General features: G+C 41.9%; 1 long non-coding RNA gene across 4 annotated transcripts; it reads right to left on the bottom strand.

Moving 5' to 3' along the window:
- Positions 1–1,018: 1,018 nt before the first annotated feature.
- On the bottom strand, positions 1,019–3,812 carry LOC136504326 (uncharacterized). Of its 4 annotated transcripts, none has more exons than XR_010770858.1 (6): positions 3,404–3,812; positions 3,257–3,335; positions 2,846–2,909; positions 2,565–2,756; positions 1,469–1,804; positions 1,019–1,370 (listed from the first exon to the last, which is right to left on the bottom strand). It is a non-coding gene; the product is annotated as an uncharacterized lncRNA (long non-coding RNA). The 4 variants fall into 4 exon arrangements; XR_010770857.1 differs by having other exon boundaries at positions 1,019–1,507; positions 1,714–1,804; positions 3,404–3,811; XR_010770856.1 differs by having other exon boundaries at positions 1,019–1,804; positions 2,565–2,752; positions 3,404–3,811.
- Positions 3,813–4,558: the final 746 nt, after the last annotated feature.

Genomic DNA, 4,558 nt, shown 5'->3' with positions numbered 1-4,558 from the left:
GTCCATTTTTATCTTAATGATCAGCAATCAACATTAGTCTATAGTGTCTATAATTTGGGCAAAGCATGTGCGATACTTTTACCAATATAATCCAATGCTATTTTTTTCTCAAACAGGCAAAAGATTTGCACGACTTTGTATTAAAAGTAGAGAAATGTTCAATACACCACGCTTTAGCGACACCCTAAGAAGTTAATAAGTTGTCCATGAACGCTCGGACCCTCTAATGCTATTTTGGAAGAGTATGCGAGAATAATAATTTCAAGCACCACAATTATGCGGTGGTGAGGGCCCAGATGTCACTTTTGACAGCTTTTGAATTGTAAAGCTATGAGTGTGATGTTTGTGGTGTAACGTTGATGGAAGTTGACCATTTTTCTTTCCGATCCACCAATTGAGTTTTTGTTTTTGTTTTTATGACGCCATCTATCATCGTCTTTATCTTTATGCGATCGATCGATTTTGACTAAAAGGAATTGGCCGTGATAGATTTGTCAAGTTGCACAGATCTTTTCTTCTTCTTTCTGTCGACGTGTATGTAAGTAACAAGCGTGAGGACTGAGGTGTAGAAGTGCACATAGAGCTAAGCTCAGCTTTGTTAATGTAGTGTTTGGTTGAAGGGAACAGGTAGTCTGCTTTGTTTTTTTTGGGGCTTTTTAGTATTATTTAGCATCCAATTTACGATTAATGACTAATTGCTCTAACATTTGTGTACACATTAGGACTTGTTTGGTAGGCTTCACTCCTAGATTACCAAGGTTTCTGCTTCCTTATTATTTGGTGGAGTAATTCTACTTGATTCTAGTAGAAAAGCAGAGTGGAGCGCAGGTGAGAATTAGTTATAGAATGATTCGGATGGAGATTGGATAGAGAGCAGTAAGAAGTAGGGTTTTTTAAGTCCTCAACTCTAAGTGTAAAAGGGGAAGTGATTTTTGTTTGTTCGCCACCAAAATTAACTTTCACTAGCAGGTAGCCCCGCGCTTCTACACGCTGTGTCCAACAGACTTAGGTACTGCAGTGTCAAAGTTGGCATATATATCAGGCAACAATGATTGAAATATAACCTTTATCTCGTACCATGTGTAAACAGATTGAACATGACGACCTATTTTATATAGGGAGAATAGTACTACGAAAGTAAGAAGTTTTGGTGCCTCGATGGACACCTGCTGATGGTGGGGAGATGTTGATCTTGCATATGTGGTGAACAAAAAGTCCAGAAATCTACTCTTTTTCCGCTTGAAGCAAGTGGTACCTGTGCACAGATCGAAAAGGAGGCTTCGATTGATAGTAAAAGTAAAAGAGGTTAACAAACCCACCATTTTACCGAGGAAAGTTTTTTGTGGGTGGGTGGGCAGGGGGCCTATTACCTGATGACAACAAAGTGGTGTAATACTACGGATTATGGAGCAAACAGAAACATCACTATGTAAAGAGGTCAGGAAACTTAAAACTATGTAGGCCTTACTGTGAGGAAGGCATCTAGTACAGATTAGACGTCACCAAACTGTCATTAAGCAACAATAGCGTTATTAGCACTATCAAGGACAAATGACAATGGCAAGGAAATACTAATAGTACATATGTATTTACCAAAAGGTTTAGTAACTGGGTCTGTGTCCTTGAAAAAGGTAAAAGGAACTAACAAACGGAGTCTTGTATTGTTAAATGGTGCGGTAGATACCAAGGAATCATGGATGGAAAAGGTATTACCTGCTACGGAAGGAGTCGCGTTGCAGGCGTGGACTATGCAGTAGGAGTGATCTGAAAAGAGCATATAGTCTATGCAATCGTTAGGTGAAACCTGAAACAGCAAGAGTTGTGTCAGGAAACAACTAATTGTAGGTAGATGACATGAAAATGCAGCTGAAAACAATCAGCCTAGGAAAAGTTTGAAGGATATACATTCTCGAATTGATCATGGTGCCCATACATAAGTAGAGAAAAAGAAGGAACCTACTGGAAATGCATAAGGAAATGTTTTGACTATTCACAGAACGTCCTAACATTCTCTGCCTCTGCCAAGGCTACTGAAACACTCTATTGAAATTGACTAACATTTAGGCATACATCATACATGAAGAGAAAAGGTTAGGAATATACTCGTATGAATATCATAATATTTGTTTTGTCATATCATGTGGACTGTAATATTTAATATGGTGTTAGTTATAGCATGCCTGTTATTAGCAACTATAATAGCAGGCCAAATGAAATCAACAGATGAGACAGACTGAAGTCCATTTCCTGGCGATGCATATACATGGAACAGTTTTGCCGTCACCAACATATACGTATTAGAGAAGTGGAACAATAACATCGCCTTTGTTCTATGAAGCTAGGAATTTTATGATGGCATCATAACCAAGCAACACAAATAACGTGCATCTATTGTTGCAAACATCGAGATACTGAATACACAAACATGAACAATATTAAATTTCTAGCAGCACTAAGCAGTGTCACCCAGTGTTTTGTTGCATTTCTGTATATTCATTCCTAAGGAAAAGAGTGTAAGCCACAAACAATGTAACACGGCAATAGCTTGAAATCAGCGGTGGAACCTGATGGATTGCATGGCGGAACTTGCAAAACACGACATGAAAAACACGCACATGTCCACATGAGGCTCGATAAAAATAAACTGTTCGTTTGCGCAGCAGGTGCACATGGACATCAATCGAAATAGGCTGTCAGTAGATAAAATAATTTTCAGGTTTTGCACGTCAATTGCCTCGGCAAGTCGCAGTATCTGTCTGAGAAAAATGAACACACACAAATCACTTCATTAGCACCTATACTATCTGAATAACCAATGTGTGAAGGGAGAGCAAACACACTGAACCTGCCTGGCGCGGTGGCAAGCGATGTGCCGAAAGAGCCGCTCCGCTGACAGCAGTGGCCGCCCGCTAAGTGTCCGTCGAAGCAATAGCATTGCGAAACAGATAGAAGACTCATCCATCAAACTTGGGAATAACTAATGTGGTGATGCAGCTATTTAGTTCGTAATTCAAAAATAATCTACATATTTTGACTGAATGAAGTTTGGCAAAGCAGATCTGCATTTTCAATCTATAGAACGCAGCAGATGTAAATACATAACTTTTTCGATCTGTATTTTGAGCAAGTGCCAATGATCTGTAGTTTCAGTTAGTAGAATCTATTACTTGGCACTGTAATCACACCGATGTAAGCAGCTATGCAGACTGGCACAACCCGAGCTTTTCAATTGTAAGCAGAACAGAAATGAACTCACCATGGTGTTAGTCGTGCGCCGCCGCCGCGAGATCGCTGCACGAAGGCACAGAGCACGGCACCACCACTTCATCAAATACCTGAAAGGCACAAACACGTTCAAAACACTCACACCAGAGGCTCGGAGAGTCGAAAAGCACTCCCTCACCTGGCCCCAACGTCGACGATGGCTATCAACCGGGCCCCGACATCGACGATGGCTACCGTCGCCTCCTTGGCCGTCGACACGCACCATCTCCTTGGCCCGCCGCCTCATCCTCAGCAGGTGAACGGGCGAGATCCAGCGCCACCATCTTCTCGGCCGGCACTGCCTCGCTGGCCTGCCGCCTCTTCGTCAGCTGATGCGTGGGCGAGATCCGGCGCTGCTGTGTGCTGGGGCCGCCCCAGGCTCGCTGGTGCGGGGCGAACTCGCGGCTGCGCCGCTGCGGGTCGACGTCGCGTCGGCGCTGGTGCGGTGCCGCGTTGCGCCGCCGTAGCACAGCCGGTGGAGGTGGCTGCTCCCGTCGCGGCGGCGATGCAGGCACGCGAGGCGGAGTTCTTTCTTTCCTTTCTTTTCTTTTTTTTGGGCCTGGCGTCGATGGCGGGCTGGAGAGCAAGCAGGAGGCGCGTGGCGGCCATCCAGCGCAAGGAGGCAGGATCGAATGGCTGGTGGTGGTTCACTGTGGATGAGCAGTGAACTGAGTCTAAGGAATCGGAAGGTACTGTTCAAATATAATAATAATAATAATCAAGATTAGAGATATAATAATAATAATAAAATAATATATAGATAGAAGCCGCCTGTGCTGATTTGTACGGTTGATTCGTTGAAAGAGAAAAATACTCTACCATGACTGATAAGCCGACTTATAATGGTAGCCGAACAGTCAAAATAATTACATGGGCACGATATACACGTACTCTTTCTGTCCTTAAATATTTGTCGTCACGATTTGTATGTCGATAACTTTAACTTGATTTATAGAAAATACGTACAGTATTTCTATCTTTAAATAAATTTATTAAAACACTAGATTCAAATATCTATCAATGATACTAATTATATATCATAAATATTAATATTTTTAATATATTCTTATTCTTAGCCAATGTTGTTTCTCGGTAAACGAAAATGACAGACATTTAGGGACGGATGAAGTAGTGTTTTTGTGGTGCTGTCGCCCAAGGAACAAAGAAGTTATCACAATGGTATCTATATCTGTCTATCTATCTGTCTGGAAGCTTTAATCTTACTGCAACATATTAAGCAAACTAAGGCCTTGTCTAGATAATAAGCAAGACCTCTATTCAAGCACTCAACTTT

The sequence above is a fragment of the Miscanthus floridulus genome, chromosome 14 (assembly GCF_019320115.1).
Source record: "Miscanthus floridulus cultivar M001 chromosome 14, ASM1932011v1, whole genome shotgun sequence".
Taxonomy (NCBI): domain Eukaryota; kingdom Viridiplantae; phylum Streptophyta; class Magnoliopsida; order Poales; family Poaceae; genus Miscanthus; species Miscanthus floridulus.
This window is presented reverse-complemented; position numbering and strand designations above follow the sequence as displayed.